Below are 19,952 nucleotides of genomic sequence, written 5' to 3' on the forward strand. Positions count from 1 at the left end.
GGAATCCTACTGTATTGTCCTTAGGGGTGAACTAATTGCTATGCTGGAAGGATGGAAGTATTTGAAATGGTTTTATAGCTTTCAGATGCTATAACACATCTTAGCAAAGTTGTATTTGTGTGTGTATGGTAACACATATGTGCAAGATTCTAGTTCAGTTTCTAGTAGAGTAGTGTGGGAACCAGAGTCAGATGATGAGACATATGTGATGTCATTCTGTAATCCAGCACTGAAATTATGTTTTAATACTAGATGAGAGAAAAGTCTCAGGACAGTCTGTTTGTGAAACCTGACAAAGAAAGACCCCTCACTCACGTCATCTTGCCTTGCTCTAGTAAATGAACTAGGGGCCAGTAATTCTTTAGATCGGTCAAGAAAATATAGTGAAATTAGTTAATTATTCTTTTTCTGTATCTGTGTGACTCTTTAGTTATTTTTAATATTTCTTGTGTTTGAAACTCCTGTGTTTATTGTAAATAGATATTTATATGTTCATGTTCTTTTATTAATTATTATTAGATATATTTAAACTTTTCATTGTGGCTGGTTTTTAGAGAATATTTTAACCTTTGAGAGTACTTATATTTATTTGGTGACACTGTGGCCGCTCCTGAAAGCCTTGCTGCATTGGTCAAACATTACCATTTGTATTAGTATAAATTTTACTCAGTATAACTGCGAATCCTGGTGAGAACCTTAGAGGAGTTGGCTTTGGAGTGTTCTGGTGGCAGTATCTACCTTATAGTCTGGGCAGAAGGGGCATAGCTGGTAAATCTGTGATAGCCTTTCCAGCTGTGGGTGAGTGTGTGTGTGTGAAAATCAAATCTCAAAGAGTGTGTGTATCAGCTACTTGCAGCAGGAGCACAGATCACTGGTTTCACAGATAGGTTGGTAGAGGACTTGACTTGGAACACTTGGCTGATGACTCAACTATACAGCTTTGGTCAGTGTGGAGTCTTATTTGGGCCTGGTGAGAGAGAAAAAACCCAGCCCCAGGATGGGAGTGTGTTCCCTGTGTGCTCTTAAGGGAAGTTATGTTTGGTGCAGAGAGCTGCATCTGGAAATACTGTAAGAATCTATTTTTGTTTCAAGTGAACGCCCATCTCCAATGTCAGTGGTGAGGATTGAGGTTCCTTGATTACAGGCCCAGAGGACAGACATCACCGCCTGAAAAAAAACACTTGCTCAAAATGCTCCACAACACTGAAATATTATTTCTGGTTTTATCAAGTGCAACATAATATCATCTGTGAACAAAGCTAATTTTTCTGACAAAAATGCAATTTTTTTCATTGAGTATCATAGTAGTTCTACCCTTGACTATGTGGGTTTCTTATTTTCTTTGCCAATGGCTACAGGTGTAAGGCAAATAACAAAGGAGATAGAGGGCATCCCTGCCTTGTTCTCCGTATCAAACACTTCTTATCAGAGAGGAACCTTCCCACATTGTTTCTTGCCACTGACCCATCATATATCTTCCTAATCAGTCATATTATTCTATCAGGAAATGCAAATACAGCCATTGCCCTACTCATAAAGTCCTAGTTAACTTTATTGAATGAGTTCTCTGCATTAAGACCCACCATGAATAATGGGATCTTCTTGTACTCTGCTTCCCTTTTAATCATCATTGTTTTGTTAATGTTGGCAAATGTTTGCCTTCCCTTCTTGAAACCACATTGATCAATACCTATCAATTTTGGTAATACTGTACCTATTCTCTTAACAGGTATAGACCTACATTATTTATAGTCATAGTTCAGTATTGAAACTGCTCTGTATGATGTTGTATTTGAAGGGTCTTTGTCCTGTTTTAGTAGAACAGCCATGACAGCTTTTTCCAAGATGCTGGTACTGTTCCTCCTTTTAAAACATTGTTAAACAAAACCTCGTAGATCTTTTTAAAAACTTTATTAAATTATCACTTGTGACATAGGCAAAGTTTCATTTATATGAAAACACAGCATTATGCATCACATATATTCTTCTGTACTATATCATCAATCCAATATTACATAAATTAAACCACAAAGTAAGAAAGTCACAGGTTTGAAACTGTCCATAAAGACTTAAAGAAAAAGTAAAAAGTCATGGACATTCAGCAGCCATGTAGCTAAAACACTTGATGTCCTTAAGGGGTCATTTTCATGATTCCCATGGGACTCTATTACAGGAGGTTTAAGGTATCACACAGTGAAAATATTACATAAATTAGTCAATTATTGTCTTCCTTTACATCTCATTTGTCCTCCAAAACATTTTATGTATGTATTGTTCCCACAATTTCCATTTTTTCTATGTAGTCTGTTCCTATCCTTTTCCAAAGATCACACTTCCAGTTTTGTATCCATGTTACAATATTCACTACTTCAAATACAGTTGATTTCGACTTTGATTTCCATTTTCTAGTAATTGTTTTTTTTTTAGCAGCTGCCAGAATTAAACTTAACAAGGTCTTACTATGTCTAGGCAACTCAGATCCTGTATCCCAGCTAAAAAAAATGCCTTGGTGATATCCATTTGCTGACCCAGTATTTCTGACAGAGTATGCTATAGGGGCTTTTTAAAGCTGCCAACTCATTATACTCCCAAAACATATGTTCCCAGTTATCTCTTTTTCCATATCCCACTGCCAGCACTTGCCATCAGCCTGAAGAAATATTCTTTGGAGTCTGCCTGGGGTACAAAAATACCTATGTGAACACTTCTATGCATAAATTATAGGTTCATAGGTTCATAGGATGTTAGTAGGCTATTGACCCAAGGGTCTATGCAAGCCTAGCCATTAAATCCCAATATAATACTAGATGAGAGATATTGTCTCTGCTCAAGGTTTTTCTAGCAAGGACTATCCATGTCCAGGAGAGAAGCCGGGGCAATCCCTGGCAGAAATTGACAGTTTCCCCTCCAGTCATTAAGGTTGCACTTAAACAGGGTCATGGAGGTGCTCTGCTTGAAATGGATTGAAAGCCTATTCCAGAGGAATGGAAACCTCTGAGAGATGTATCTTTCTCTCCAGCAGATCCTGTTTATGTAGCAGGTTAAATTGAGGTCCCTGGAATGGGTGACTCTAGTTCCATTTGACTTGTGGGTGTGCAGCATTTCCATTAGATTTGGGTCAGAGATAGCCCTGTAAACCAGACACAAGTTGCCTCTGACTAGTCTATATGCTACTGAGTACAGTGACAGTGACTTCAGTCTGTCAGTATAAGACATGTGCTGGAGACCCTGAATTTTCTTAGTTAGAAATCTCTGAGGTCTCTGCAGTTGCTGCAGGTGTCTGGTATGGTACATACCAAAGGCAGCATCATATCCAATGATAGGCCTGATGAGGAAAGAGTACAGGGGAGTTATAACCTCTTTTGCTCTTGAGGTGATGCCTTTGCAAATCAGGTGAACAACATAGAATGCCTTCCTCACCAAAGTAGACACATGGTGGTCAAAGTTAAGGTAAAAAAAAAAAAACAAGTAATCTCCGTGGTATCCCTGAAGCCTCAAACAACTCACTAAACAAGTATAGTTGGTCCAAAAACAAAACAGTGTAAGAAACTTCTCTGTGTGAAAGATTTTCAGTCCATATAGCTCTAGTTAATCACTGTATATTAATCAGATCAGACAATAGTAGTAGAAGTAGCGGACTTAAACTAATCTTAAGTAAAAAAATAATAAAAAATACATAATTTGAAATATTGTACAGAATTACTAAGTATTCAAAAGTAATGCAACCAAGGCAGGCAGTCTGTTTCCAGTCGAAAATCATTTATTAAGTACACAGACTTAAACAGACTGCCTGCCTTGCTTGGATTACTTTTGAATACTTAGTAATTCTGTACAATATTTCAAATTATATATTTTTTATTATTTTTTTTACTTAAGACGATTTTAAGTTCGCTACTTCTACTACTATTGACTGATCTGATTAATATACAGTGATTAACTAGAGATATATGGACTGAAAATCTTTCACACAGAGAAGTTTCTTACACTGTTTCATGTAAACAGTCTTTAATCTGAACTATATGAATTGTATTCTGCCACTGTGTATCAGCCTAGGATACAGAGTTTGTATAACTCCTTTAGAGGTTACTGAAACTTCAGAAACAGGCACATTGAACACTGAACACTGAATGATAACTTCAAGTAAACGGATGCGTACATAATGCCATAGATAGCATTAAGAAGTGGTTTGCTTGAAAGACAAACAACTTGATTTCAAAACTGGAAAAAAGACAGGGAAAAAGACAGAGAGAGAGAGAGTGAGAGGGAGGAAGAGGGAGAGAGAAGGAAAGAGACTGAAAGAAATGGAAACTGACCATATATGTAGCTATTTTAAATATTATTTGTATTGGAAACATATGCTCATATTTATCATAAATCATGAATATTTAGCAAGCCCAGTTTGACAGTTTATAGCATAATATAGCAGCATGCATCCCTCTATGAACTGGGAATCTTTCAATATTCATTTTCTTCATACATGCCACTTTTCAAATATCTTCCTTAACCTATTACCCATATTGACAATATGATCATTTTTTACCATACAAAGCATATATCCAAAATCTGCTAAAAACAGATAATTTCCCCCTACTACATAACCCATACTGAAACCACATATATGCATATTAGTTCCTCCGCTTTACTTCACCTGACAAGGCATTCAATACCTGTCCATGATTTCAAAGACAACTTCAGGCTGGGACTTCCATTACCCATCAGGTTAGTTGTTCCTACTTCATTCACAACTTTATAGCTATGGTATAGTATTTGTTTCTGAATCTTTCACTTCTTCCTTTGTTTTACCTAAATTACCAATAAATGTTATTTTTCAAATTTGAAAACAAGCTTACCATTTAAAATACTAATTAGCTATACCAAAACATAAAATGGGTTTATATTACAAGCTCGAACGTTTAGTTTGTTGAATACCTAAATAGTGAACTGGTAATAGCGAAAGCCAAAAAACACGAATGGCCACTTTCACACAGGGAAAGAATTCCCTTAGCCATAAAAAAAAACAAAAAACTTTTAAACCCAAATGAAGTGGGGGCTCTGCCCCCCACAACCCCCCCTAACTAAATATACCAACTCCGAGATCGCTTTACATTGGACAAAAGGGCAAAATCAGCATAACGGCCAAGGGAATTCTTTCCCTGCATGAAAGCAGCTGTTCACAGTTTTTGGCTTTTGATATTACCAGTTCGATGTTTAGGTATTCGACAACCTAAACATTCGCTCTGGTAATATAGACTCATATAAAACTCATACATAGCCAGCTCCACACAATTCTATGAAATCTTCTAATGCTGCTATCTAGTTATTGATAAGAAATACCATTAGAATTCTCACCCTAAACATTTGGTCATACTGGTTCTTGTTTAATAAACTGGCACCATCAAAACTACCAAAGTAGCCATAGGGAAAAAAACTAAATGTAATCTGAATCCATATCTTTGTATCCTGATATTCTTATATGTTATCCCCTCTTTTATAAAGTCATTACCCTTCTGCTATGTTAAATGTACATGGATTATTGTTCTTATTTCCAGACAGCCTCAAGCAAAAATCTTTTAGACAACACTTCAAACAGTGACCTTAACTTGGTGCCAGTCAGTTAGTACTGCTCCTTTAATTAAGTTATCCTGGAGAATGATCAAGATGGCTGCCGACTAGTTTAGTCCCTACTCCTTGAGCTCCTCACAGCTATTTAACTTTTGTTTTTTTACAACTTTATACCAATCTTTTTCCTCAGTTTTTTTTACTAAAAGATTTTATAAATCTTTTACTACGAATTTGGATTATTTTTTACTCTGGACTTCTTATCCTGGGATTTATTTTACCTCAGAACAATTTTGTTCTCTCTGCTGCTGGGACACCTGCTGCTCCAGTCTATTCCTGGTTCCTGAAATCCTGTCAATTGCAGTTCATCTCTGGGCATGGCTACAAAATCCGACTCCATGGAGACTCAGCCTACAAAGGCCAAATTTTCTTCAATGCTCTCTCCTGCAAAAGATTCCAGTTCAAAAAGACTAAGGACATCTAAACAACCTACTGAAACTTCCAAAGTAAGTAATAAAGACTTAAATTATTCAAATTTCCTTTTAGCAGAACTAAAAGTAGCATTAAAGCCTATCCAAAGTGCTATCCAAAACTTTTCAGAACAATTTGCTGACTTTAGTAAAACTTTAAAGCAAATAAATGATAGAATGGATATGATTGAAAACAGAAATTCAACTTTAGAGTTAAAAACAGATTCATTGGAAAGTGACCTTAAGTCTAAAGACAAGATTATTTCTGATATACAAGCTAAACTGTTGGATTTGGAGGCCAGGAGTCGAAGAAATAACATCATTATTCGTGGTTTGCCTGAATCTTATGACAATAAAAACTTGCTATCTGTGACTAAGAATATCTTTGAAACATTGTTAAACTGTGAAACATCTTCAAAGTCTATAATTGTAGAGAGAGCACATAGAGCATTACGTGCAAAGCAAGATTCTTCCACACCAAGGATTATTTATACTAAGTTATTAAACTTTCAGGATACTTTCCAGATCCTGGAAACAGCTAAAACTAAAAACAGTTCATATGGAAGTCTCACAAACTATCTTTTTCCCAAGATCTTCCTTCTCAAATTAAACTAAATACACAAAAACTTGCCCCTATTGTGCTGACTTGATAAAAAGAGGGATAAGATTTCGTATGTCCTATCCAAATACTTTGTCTTTTACAGTTAATGACAAAAGGTTTGTGTGCTCAGACCCCAAAGATGCTAAAGACATTTTTCTTAAAACATTTAAAAGCTTCCTGACACTGTATCATAATATGTTACTGTCAATGGAATACAAAAGTGTTATTTTTCAGACAATATTTATAATATAGGATGTACATGTCTGTTATGACCTAATCCTATTTCACTTCAATAACTTGTTTTGAATTTATTTTGTTTTAATTCTGATAAGTTTTAAATAATATTGTGCTATGACAGGCTTTCCAGATTTATAGATTTACTATAAGTGCTAAAACAGTCAAATAGTTATGTTTCTTTCATTTCCTTGCTTTGTGTGAAGGCAGTATACTAGTTTTTTTTAAAAGCTTTTAAATTACAGTCCCCTGTGTCAGTTATAAGATTTATGGAGGGAGAAACCGCGCCTCTCGAGACTCTTGAAGGAAAAATCTTCTGCTCATAGCTTCAGCTGCTGTTCTACATGATCGCGCACCCACTACAGACTCTCAGAGATGGATGGTGACGTCATCATTTGTTCGCGAAACGACAGCCATACACAATTGCGCTTGTTTTCAGCATGTATTCAGCATCAGGAATGTTTTATTAGGACTTTCTATCATTTACAGTGTTCCTCTTCACAAGCGAAGGATGTTTTTAAGTTTAAATATGTCTTTCTCACACGTTACATTCAGCGATCCTATACATGTCTCTCTTGCTCCAAAGCGAGCAGTTACCTTCATGCATTAGGATGGAAATTGTTCTTGAAACAAATGAACAGGTTAGTTTCATTTATTACAATTCCAGAAAATGGGTAAAGAAGAGAACATATATTTTCCTACAAAATGTTTTTTATGTTATCTTGAAAGATGCCAAAATGTTTAAATAGACAAGTATTACACTACACACCTGTTCATTTGAGAAATTCATGCATTTTTTTTCAGAAGCTTGATTAGGGGACTGTGGTTGGTGGTTTTGTTATAGAAAGCCTTTACACAAATGTAATGCTTGGAATGGATATCTTTAAACGTTATTAGCTAAACTTACCTGTCTATATTTAAACTCCTTGATTTTTTGAGTTTAGTCTACTTGTTTTTGTTCTATTTAGATGTTATAATGAGTATATTTATGAACACTGTGTTTTTACATCCTGTTTGCTGTATTGCTTTTATATTTTAGAAGGACAGTTTAACTATATAATTTAACAGAGCCATTAGTATAAGTATTCTAAAATTTATTTAAATTCATATGAAAGTACATTAATATTCATTTAATCTAGTGTACATACTGTAGTTTAAGGTACTATCCAATAGTTCTTATTTGTATTTATCTTTGAACATTAGATGGCGCCAAAACCTATTTCAATTTATAATATATCACTGTGAGCAGATGCTATATTACTGCTATTTAGACAGTTAGCTTACATCTATATTGAATTGTTTTTTAGAGTATGGTCGCTTGGAGGACAGTTTATGCTTTATTTGAACTATAGTTAAATGCTCATTCTATAGTTGTTTGAGTTTTTTATCACACTTATTGTCTATTTGACTACTGGGAAAAAGTTACTAAGCATTAAAGAGTGTTTAATGGATAGTGCATGATTTTATCTGTTTAGCAATGTTTATGGCCTTTTTATATATATGTATATCTAAAACATCACCTTATATATGATACAACTATCCCTAGATTTCTCACTGTTTTGTTTACATATATGATAGTGTTATTAGATGGGTTTCTTTATATTTATTTACATTACCTAACATATGTTCTGTTTTAATTGTAATACTTGTTATGCCATATTGTTTTAGTTAAATAAAATTTATTCTATTTTTTTTCTTCTTTGAAATACTTGAGGAAATGCATTTAATCACTATAATTTTTACTTAATAATAGGAGTTTTTAGCTTAGTATTTCAAGTAGGGATTGAGTATGTTGGACATCTTGAATTTAGTTAGTCTTGTATATAGTTTTAGTAGTATTACTCTGGTTTTAATTTGTGTTAGGCTTCCTTTGAGCAATTTTATATTAATCCGATGTTATTATTATTTATAATTACAACTTCTATCTTATTCACTTCTGATCTTCCTTTATCACAGGGTGATTGGTGGGTAGGCACTAGGGTTAGGATAAAGGATATTAATATACATTTTATTGCTCTTGAAAAATTTTTTTTCTTTATTTTTCAGTAAATGATATTTGTTGACCCGATTGCATATTCAAATGCTGCTTTTTCTTTTTTTTTTCTTTTTTAAAGTATTATTTTATTTTTACTTTGAGTTCACCTTTATAGCATCAATAATGATTGTATGCCTTGAATATGCCAGTTGATATAATATTGGATTCTTGGAATGTTAGAGGTATTCAAGGCAAAGCCAAAAAGTCATTATTATTTCATTTGATTTTTAAGTCACAGGCAAATATTTGTTTTATTCAAGAGACCCATATTCCGCGTCTTGATTGGAATAAAGAGAGAAATAAAAAATGGATCAAAAAGATAGTAGCTTCAGGTGACTCATCTAATTCCAGAGAAGTAGCTATAATCATTAAACAAAAATTCATGGGGAACATTATTGATGAGAAATTTGATAATGAGGGGAGATGGTGCTTATTTACCACTTCTATTGTTGGTCTGGACAAACCTCTTTTAGTCTTAAACTTATATGGCCCATGTAATTCACAACATTTGTTCATTTTAAAAATTTATAATATTCTCACATCCTATAAAGACCACCATATTATAGTGGGTGGTGACTGGAATGCAGTAATAAATCCAGTAATTGATCGATCCCGTTCCACTGTTACTTATAATTATCAATCTACTATGGCCCTTAATGATTTGATGACGGAATATAATTTAATTGATCCACTTCACAATGTTAAAGTCTCAAATAAGAATGATATCTATACTTATTACTCCAAGTGTTACCGTTCGTGGTCCAGATTGGATTTCTTTCTAATTTCTGATTATATCTCAAAATATATTTTGGATTTTAACATTGAACCTAGATTCTTTTCGGACCATTCAAGAATCTCACTAAAATTAAACATAAACTCTAATATTAAAAATAAAATTGACTTTAATAAGTGGTCTTTAAATAATAATTTACTGCTAAGTGAAGATATTTGCAAACAATGTTCAGAAATATTACAGGAAATGGAAAATAACCTGGGGTCATCAGACATTCCTTATGACATACAATGGGCTGCATGTAAAGTGAAATTAAGAGGATTATTTATTAGTAAAGCAGCTTTTTTCAAAAAGCAATACTTTAAGAAAGAGGAGTTCTTAAAATCTAGACTTTTTTCCTTGGAAAATCATCTTAGACTGAATCATGACCCTACTATAGAAAAACAAATTCTCGACTGTCAGAAAGATTTAATTTTGCTTCACCAAAATAATCTCTCTTTAGCTGAACAAAAATTACTTGCCTCATATTCAGAATGGGCCCAGGTTCCTTCTAAATTATTAGCGAGAATTATTAAAGTAAATTCTGAAAGACCGAAAATCTCATCTTTATCTTATAAAAATAAATTATATAACACGGATGAAGAGATAATTCAGCTATTCACTTCTCTCTATACTGATTTATATTCAGGTTCTTCTAATTCAGTTAATGATAATCACTTAAAAATCTTTTTAAATTCTCTACATTTCCCTAAATTAAATGATAGTCAACAAAAATTACTTTCTGCTCCTATATCGTTACAAGAAATCTCGGATTCAATTGATAATCTTAAATTGGGAAAATCTCCTGGTCCAGATGGTTTTACTCCAGAATTTTTCAAAACTTTCAAATTGGTAATTCTTCCCTTTCTTCTCAAAGTATATAATCATATAAGAGTTAACGATATCTCAGATATTCATTGGAATACATCTAAAACCATCCTAATTCTAAAAATAATAAAGAAAAATCTGACCCAATAAATTATAGACCCATTTCTTTAATAAACGTAGATATTAAGATTTTATCATCTATTTTGGCTAACAGATTGAAACGGATTTTACCCTCAATTATTTCCCTAGATCAATCAGGTTTTATGTCCCACAGACATGCTTGGGATAATACTCTGTCCTTAGAGTCTATCATTCATCTCATTAAAAAAAATTCAAACCCTATATATGCTCTGATCATTGATGCATCAAATGCCTTTGACAGAGTCTGTTGGAACTTTCTCTTTCAAACTATGTCATGTTTCAATATTCCTTTATTCTTTATACATTTTTTAAAAGTTTTATACAAAGATATGTTTACTAGACTTTACATTAATGGTCAATTTTCTTCTCCTATAAAGATTACCAGAGGAACAAGACAGGGTTGTTCATTGTCTCCCTTTCTTTTTAACATTTATTTAGAACCTTTGTTGTTGTATATTATTCAAAATACTTTTCATAATGTCCCCAGAATTCTTAATACCAAAATTCATTTTTCAGCTTTCGCTGATGATCTAGTTATTTACTTCCAAACTCCATTATCTGATTATAGAAAAATAACAAACTCCATTGATTACTTCTCTTCGGTTTCGAATTATCTTTTAAATTCTTCTAAAACTCATATCTTTCCCTTAAATCACTTAGCACATAAATCATTTTTGTTTTCAGATCATCATTTTCAGTTTACTTATAGTATAAAATATTTAGGTATCAATTTAGAACACAATAATAAATCTTCTTTTCAAAATAACATCAATAAAGTATGGAACTCAATATTATCTGATATGGACAGATGGAAACATCTAAACCTTTCACTTTTATCAAAGGCGGCCATAATTAAAATGAACATTCTGCCTAAATTCCTTTACCAGTTCACATCATCTGATCAGATAATTCCAAAATCTTTTTTGAGTCTGTAAATAAAGCTTTGGCAAAATTTTTATGGTTCCCTAAATCTGTTAGAATTTCCTATTCCAGATTGTCAATTTTGAAGGACAAGGGTGGTTTAGGCCTTCCTAATCTATATCTCTATTATTTGATTGTCTCATCTAATAAACTTCTCACCATATCTAATTTCAAGAATATTTCTTATACAAATCATTCTTTATGGATAAAATTATGGTACAATTACATCATTTCAAAAAATATAAATCCAGAAGCTATTCCTTTTATCTCTTTGGATAGTTTATTTATTAAAAATATGTCTACTGTAATTAAACATAAGATTAGAGCCTTCCAAACCTTACTCAAACTATGTAATCTAGAAAAGATTTCTCACCTTATTCAACCAATTCATCTAAACCCAAATATAATGATAGACAACAAACCCTTTAACTTAACAAAATCTCCTTTAATAAAAATTTAAAAGTTAGAGATGTTTTGAAATATCTTGACTTATCTTTACCCGATTGGTAAAATTTTGAAAGTAAATTGCAACTATTCACCAATCCTTAGTCAACTAAGAGTAATAATTAAAAACAAGTTTTATGTTTAGACCACATAGAACTACAAATGAAAAACCTCGACACGATTATCAAAATACTTTCCTCATCAGATAAAATGCTCTCAAACTCTTATAAGTTAATCAATAGCTTAATAATGGACCATAATTGTCTTTTATCAAATGTTTGGTTAAGTTATAACTCCCAATTGTCAGAGTCTCAGAAACTTTTGGCCATTAGATATACAAAGGAATTTATCCCTTTAAAAAATTATCATATACACAATTAATGATTAATAATGATGCCTACTATACCCCATACAAATTAAATAAATTTAACCCAAATAAATCCCCATCATGTTCATGTTGTTCTCACCCCCAAGCAGACCTTCTACATATCTTATGGTATTGTCATTTTCTCACAGATTATGGACCTCTTTGAAAGTCAGATTGCAGAAAATGGGGTACCAAAAGTCTACATTGTCCTGGGAACTTGCTATTCTTCATATTCCATTAATTCATCTTTCAAAATTAGATATTCATGTTATCATTTTTATTTGCTCATTACTAAAACTTTACATAATACAAAATTGGCTGGATCGAACCAAACTAAATTGGGTTACTTTCCAGAAAATGGCTTTTTCATATATTGATGCTCAAAGGCACTTAGTTAGAAGTAAAAAAAAAAGCATTAAAAACATTAGTGTTAGAAAAAGTCTTAAATATAATAAATAGTTAATGTTAAAATTTTTTTTTTTTTTTTTTTTTTTTTTTTTTTCAGGTTGCCTAACTTGTATATAGTGTACATATTGCGTATTGCTTTATTACTTAATAATATGTTAAATCTCCTGAAGGATTGTTTTCTCATCTATGAGTCGAAATATGTTTATTTATACCTACTGTTCATGTATAAAACTTCTAACTGTCTTCTTATTTATATATTTAATAAAAAATTTTTTGAGAAAAAAAAAAAAAGTTATCCTTTTTAGAAGCACAACTTTTACAACAAATCCAGGCAGTGTTGAGTGAGAAATCCAATCAGTCATCTTTTATCATGTAATTTTATACCTTATAAAAAAAACAAACAAAAAAAAAATAGACAGCTTGTTGCCTTCATAGCAATCAGATTAACATGTTTGGCACCAGACAGTATCACAACTCTTGTGAGATTCATACAGTCCAGAACTTTCATCTTATCAATGATCATGTACCTTCCAGATAAACACAGCATTTTCAGTGATATTTCAAAATGCTCATCTAATCAAACATCAGTAATTAACTTAAAAGTTTTATTTATTTTTCATAGCTAAGAAGCTACCAACTTGACTCAACTCTACTTAATTTATGTTTACCCTATGTATTACTGTTAAGTACCACTGTCATTAATCATTCTTATCCCCCGTATTTAAAATGTTAAAATTTTAGCATGAAAAGGTTACTATATCTATTCATTTTACCTGTGTGGCAGTGTGAGAGTATCTTATTTGCTAACAGCTAGGGTCAGATTTAAGAACCTAGCTATAACAAGATTGTTATGGTAGGCTAATTTTCTCTTGATTTCAGAGTATTATTAGAGCACTCATTTTATTACAACATTGTTAAGAGTTTTGGCTGAGTGTTATTTATAAAAAAGAGCATTGATTAGACATATCTATGTGAAGCTTATTGTGGGTGAAATTGCTTACTGTGGATATTTGATTTTAATAAATTGAGTTGTATTTGTGAGTGGACTATTTTCATATTTGAATTACTACATGCCATTTGTCTGTCTGTTGAAAAAGAACTTCTGCAAAGTTTGTTTGTTACTCTACTCAGTCAGATTTTCGACTGGAAACAGACTGCCTCCTTTGCTTGTATTACTTTCGAATACTTAGTAATTCTGTACAATATTTCATATTGTGTATATATATATATATATATATATATATATATATATATATATATTTTTTTTTTTACTTGAGATGAGTTTAAGTTCGCTACTTCTACTACTACTGTCTGATCTGATTAATATACAGTGATTAGAGCTATATATGGACTGAAAATCTTCCACGCAGAGAAGTTTCTTAGACTGTTTTGTCAAAGTTAAGGTCACAGTTAACTTGTGTTCTCAGGTTTCTCACTACTGAATTGTTACTTAGGGTATTATTCTTTATTTTATAATCAGCAGGGACATTTTTTTACTGAAGGGAATGATGATGCAGTTTTTAGCATTTAGTTTAAGACCATGGCTTTGGCACCAGTTATTGGTCTGTGTAAGCCCCTTTTGAAGTACTCTGACATCGCTAGGTGATTCAATGATAGCACCTAATTTGCAATCATCTGCAAACTTGGTTAGCCACAGCCCCTACATTGTGGCCTGGACTTCTGAGAAGTATATGCCAAACAAGAGAGGGCCCAGCACTAACCCCTGTGGGACCCCACTGGTGATTGCTGATATGTGAGCCAGTTTGTAACCCACCTGACAACATAGGGGTTATTATCCAACTGTGTTAGTTTGTCAATGGTGCCCAAATATGGGATAGTGTTGACTGCCTTGGCCAAGTCAAGATAGGCTATGTGCATGGCTTTGCCCTCGTCTATGGCTGTGGTCACATTCTTAAAGAAGTTCACCAGCTTTAGAAGGCATGACCTGCCCTTGACAAAACTGAACTGGGATGGATACAAGGTTTGGAGGTCCCCTATATCTTTATTTATGAGGTCCATGATGATTCATTCCATTGCCTTACAGATGAGGCTGGTTAAACGTATAGCTCTGTTGTCACCGAGGTATGTTGCCAAGCCACCCTTGTGGAGGGGGATAATACTCCTTGTTTTATTCAGTAGAGACAAAGCCAGTACTCTGGCTGTGGTTGAATAGAGTGCCTAATGCAGTAGCTAGATCTTGCTTTAGAACATTAAGAACAAAGCCCAGAATGCCATCTGGTCACATGGAGGCTGTGTTCTTAGCCTTGGACAGAGTATTGATCTTTGGAGATGTGGGGAGGAGGAGTAGATAAGGAAGATATGGTTTGTGGTACGCCTGGGGGAGATGGGTGGTGAAATTTTTGCCAAAGCTGCCTGCTAGCAGGTTTGCACTCTCCACAGGGTCAGTGTGTGTAATGCCATCCACAATTAGTTTAGCACATATCTGAGTCCTACCTTTTAGGTTGTGGACATAGCTGAAGAAAGCCTTATGGTTATCCTTGGCTATGGTTGCTAAATTTTTCTCATAGTTGCTCTTTGAAGATTTTGCATGTTGTCTTATTTGCTTGTTTATGCTGAGGGGGGTGCTGTTCCAGTTCTGGGATCTCACTTTTGTATTTTTAGCCAGCAGCTTCTTTTGCTTATTGTATAATTTATTAATGCTAGATGTCCACCAGGATGGTTTGTTTTTTTCTTGAGGCTCTTGCTTTAATCCTATCCGGCACAGCTGTATCTATACATTTGTGTACATGTTTATACAGGTCATCAGTGTATACCTTAGTATAACCGTCAATGCCATCTGTGGAAACTGGAGCTTGGAAGTCAATTCTACCTTCTCTTAGGAGGGTATGGTTAGCTTTGGTGAAGTTTTTAGCCTGACTTCTCCTTTGGGGAGTTCTGGTACTATTGCTACTTCAAAAATGACTGATTTATGGTTGGATTTAACCAGTGCGGGCTCTACACTTGAGGCGTTAAATTGGTCACTCATATTGGTGAGAATCAGGTCTAGAATATTGAAGCACCTTGTGGGGTGGTGCACTATTTTTTGCAGGGCATTTGAGTTAACAAAGTCCAGGAACTTTTGTGGAGTGAGTTTGGGCTCGTATAAGTTTTCCAATTAATGGAAAGATAGTTGAAGTCACCCGTGACTAGGGTGTTAGGTTGTACCTTAATTGTACCAAGCATGCCTAAATAAGCAGTGTGGGCATCTTGGTTCATGGAAGGGGACCTGTAACTGATGATGACCTGAAAGGGGGAGGTCTTACCCACAGTAATTTGGACTTGGAGTAGCTCCATAGATTTTCTTGTCTAACCTGTCTAGAAGTGTAATTATCTTTAACAAAGATAAATACTCCACCACCTTTGGTTCTCACACCTTCAGTTTGTGGTCTGAAAGTGCGGAAACCATTGTATCCTTGCAAGGCTGGTGTACTTTCTGTGGCCTTGAGCCAGGGTTCTGTGACTGTACAGATGTCAACATCTTCCAGGGAGAGAAGTGCTTTCAGAGAATGCAGTTTCTGATTTAAAATCTTAGAGTTTAGCAGCATGACCTTTAGTTTCTTTGTGTTTGCTATGTTCATGTTGTTAATTTTGTTGTTGTGACCTTGGCTAAAAAAAAGGCATTATGGGGGAGGCAAGTGCCTTAGCCAGCAACTGGAAGCCTACAGGTGCCAGGTGAAGACCATCTCTGGCAAAGTAGCATGGTCTATCCACCATGTCATCTCAGGCTGACAGGAACTGAATCCCTTTAGAATGACACCAGAAAGTAAGCTAATTATTGAAGTCAATAATTTTCTGTTTATAATGTGGTATCATGCTAAGTGAGGGTAAAATGCTGCTGAAAGCTAGGGACATACCTGCCTGGGACACATATTCAGAGAGCTCAAGTCATGTCACTCTCTCCATATAGTTCAGAGAGGTACATCTCACGTCGTTCACACCAACATGAACTATGATGGAGTCATAGTGGTACTTGTTGTTGAGAGACATGAGTGCATGTGTGATCTGCTAAATCCTTGCACCAGACAGGCAGCTGAACATACCTTCTCCTTGTTCAACCTGGTGAGTGGGGCATCTTTATATCTCAATATAGAGGCACCTATAACTAAAACATTTGGAATAGTTGTACATTGCCTTAAGGGCTTATTTGGTGAGACACAGGTGCTAGAGATTTTATGTGTATTTTGTGCTTTGGGTGTTGTGTTAGGTGAAGCATGTTTGTTTTTTGGTGGTCTCTGGTGTTTAGGTAGGTTTGTGGAGAGTACCTCAGCATATGAAGCTTTATGTGTTGGGCGCATATTACGAATATGAGTCATGATGTGTGAGCTGACAACCTGTTTAGTGTTGCTGTTCTGGGCATGTGAGAGAGAGAGAGAGCAGTGATTCCAGATTCTTTTTGTAGGAGCATCTTTTACAAATTGTACTTGAACAATTTAAGAGTAAAGGGTTTTCAGTGTACCTGAGGCAGTTTCTGCAGGCTGGAAGGAGAAAAAGAGGGAAACTGACTCTCCATAATGCAAGGTTTGAATCTGGTATATAGCCAAATAAGGAGAAAAAGATGCAAGCAAGACTAAAGGAGCTAATACAAAGGAACCAAAGAAAAAGCTCAAACTGACCCCCGTGCCAATAAAATAACTCAGACTCAGCCCTGAACCAGTAACCATCAGTTAGACAGTCCCATTGTATACTTCTGCCACAAAGGTACAGGAGGGCATCTCCAAAAAAGATGTCCAGATTTTTAGTGCTCAGTCTACAAACAGAACTGAATTCATCTGGTCTGAATCCATTCTATACTACGACTAACAGAAGTGCAACTGAAGATAGCAGCCTGTGTGGCTCAATGGACTAGGGAAGTTAGCATGGGTGATGGCGTTGATGGTTCAAATCTGGAAGTATCCAAAACCTGGATAACTGGATGAGAAACAGAAAATGCAACCCTGGTATTCAACCTGTGCCCCTGCTGGACAGGGGCTTTGGGTGCTGACTTGTCTAAACATGGGCTAAACCCTTGGCTAGGCTTATAAGGGCCTCAGGGCAAGTAGCCTAGTGACTTCCTATGATTCCTATGAACAACAGAAAAAAGGACGATAATTATTTTTTTTAATTAAATAAACAATGTAAAAAGCAGCACAGTTTTTCTTGAATTAATAATAGCAACACAATAAAAGAGCAGAAGTAAAAGCAGCAGTTGGTAGGAAATATAGTCAAAGTGCAACAAATGCAGTAGTAAAATACAGTACAAAGCAGCAGCGAGCAGTACAGTTTTTTAATTGCTGAAGTACAGTCACAGTATATAAGAGAAGTGCAAAGAAAAAAACTTAGAGCCCTTTGGTGGGTATCCCAAGTCAGAAAGACCAGGTAAACACCTACAGCCACTAGATGAATAATCCCAGTCCTCCTAATGTAAAAGCGCAATAAGAGAGTGCCTGGAGTGAAGTGCTACAACAAACAAACTTAAAGATATGAATATAGCAGTGTACCTTAAAAAGCTCACAAAAGTGTGATTATTCAATAAAAGTACTTAGCTTTGTATAAATGAGCCAAGAGCCACTCAACTGTATAGAATTTATAAAGGCACTAAAAACAAGATAAGCTGATTAATAAGCTCTCCAGCCAATAAAACTACATGCAGAAATCTCAAGCGTTTCCTCAAAGTAGATAGACCAGACTGCCACCCAGTGCTCTAGAAGGAAAATCCACTGATCTTGAGGAGAAAAGAAATGCTTTCTAAAGTGTAAAAATATACTACATTATCCAACAGCTAGCTAGATAATGAATTCAGATGAAGTGAATCAGTACAACAGACAATAAGAGGCAATTTGTCGATATCAGCACAAGGAAAGTCAAATAAATAATTCAAATAAAAAATAAGGAAGCTAAAAATCACCAGGTTTAAAACCAGACCAACAAACGGGAGGGCGGGTGAGAGCCCCTTGCAGGGAATCACCAGCAGTGGTATACCTTAGGCAGGCTTGAAATCCTTCAGACCAAGACAAAGGCCCAGGGTTTCAATTTGTATTTAAGTATCTTCTAGACTTTGTTGCATACTTGGAAGCCAAATATATGTCCTACCATTGTTTATTTGTGAATTGCTTATCTAATCTCTCTTCCCAATCTTTTCTAGTCTCCTATGATTTATTCCTATAGTTAGTGTGAAATATTTTATATGCCTTATTACTTATCCCTTTTAACAGCAGTTTCTGTTATAGATTCAGCTAAAAGCAATACCAGTGCAGGTCTTTCACTTGGGATTCCCCTGTCTCTTTTTCATTCCCTGAACTCTGATATCAGTCATTGTTAGGAAAGGCAGCCTCTAGCTTGCAGTTCAATTGTCTTCTTGGCCTCTTCTCATTCTATTACCTTTCCCTCTCTGATTATTTGCTCCCACTACCTTGGTTCATTTGCCAGTTTCCTCCAGTAAATTCCAGCCCTCTCTTCTGCATTCTTTGTATCCCTAATTGAAGTCATCCATATTGGCAGAATCTCCTTACTGTATTCACATGCTGGCTTAGTTCTTAGAATACTTTCTGCTACTTTATAAATAGAATATCTTATATGACCATTATTTTCTTTAAGGATCTGCATACAAAATTGTACTCTCTCCTTATTTCTTGATTCCCCCCACTTTATCATAATCTTTATCCACTTTGAATTGTAGCCTTCTGCTTGTGTTATGTATAAAGTCTTAACTGAGTAGCTCTAAAATATTCCTTCAAATCAGGTAATCCTAAACCACCTTGTTCTATTGGAAGGATCAACTTATACCCCTTGACTATTATCCTCTTCCACTTCTAGATAAAATTCTTCAGTTCTTTATTAATTATTATCAACAACTTCTCCTTTTGGTTGATGAAAAATATGACCTATGTATAAAACTAAAGGGACTAAGAATATTTTACTGCTTGTATCTTGCTATTCATATTCATAGACAAGAGCTTCCAGTTTCTCAGTTTTTATATTATCTTTTTAGTCTCTTCCCACATATCCTTAGCTGCCATAACATAATCTTTTTAATCCATACTCTTAAATATTGAATTTATCATATTTCCATAAATATGGGTTTTGCTGAACTAATTTATGTGTGGGTACATAGTTTACAGGTATAACCTTTGTTTAATCTTCATTAATTTTATATCCTGAAAAAAACTGAAACTCTCTCAGAATGTTCTGCAGCA

Source organism: Protopterus annectens, chromosome 7.part1 (genome assembly GCF_019279795.1).
Source record: "Protopterus annectens isolate FY-2018-M chromosome 7.part1, PAN1.0, whole genome shotgun sequence".
Lineage (NCBI taxonomy): Eukaryota > Metazoa > Chordata > Ceratodontiformes > Protopteridae > Protopterus > Protopterus annectens.